The following is a 663-nucleotide window of genomic DNA, read 5'->3' on the forward strand; positions in this document are numbered from 1 at the left end:
GTGTGTGTGTGTAAAAATATCTTATATAAAAATTACTTTTTCCGCATGGAAAGAAACTTGTAAAAGTTTTCTCCGTGGTAAAAAGAAAGAAAGAAACATGTTTGTATAGTTCTATTTGTAAGGCGAAGATGCAGTTTTCTGACACTGACCTTGACCAGGATAACCAGTTTGGGAATCATGGTCGGCATGTTAGTGCTACTCCCTTTACCAAAAACGCTATCGTCTTTGCATATTGGTAGGAAATGAATCAAGTAATGCAGAGAAAATTGACCAAGAAAAAGTAAAACTTTATTCGTGGGGAAAAGAAAAAAAAATGGTTTGGAGATGCGGGGTATCGATCCCCGTACCTCTCACATGCTAAGCGAGCGCTCTACCACTTGAGCTACATCCCCTAGTCTATGGCTCTATCTGTCTGTTTTAACCAAGTGGCCTTTGAACTGTGTTTAGGCAGAAATGTTAAAGTATTCATTACAGAAAACGCAGCTTAGTTGTTGTCGTTCAGGGTAAACTAACGAAATTTCATGTCAGTTGAGAATAACCCAGAATAATTTAGTTTCATTCTTTTACAGCCACAAAGAAATACTTAGTTATCCTGGGGATGCGATAACTTACATTGATGTTTCTATACAATATCGTTGTTTTGTCAGTAAGTAATTCATTATA

The sequence above is a fragment of the Penaeus monodon genome, chromosome 33, assembly GCF_015228065.2.
Source record: "Penaeus monodon isolate SGIC_2016 chromosome 33, NSTDA_Pmon_1, whole genome shotgun sequence".
NCBI classification, from domain to species: domain Eukaryota; kingdom Metazoa; phylum Arthropoda; class Malacostraca; order Decapoda; family Penaeidae; genus Penaeus; species Penaeus monodon.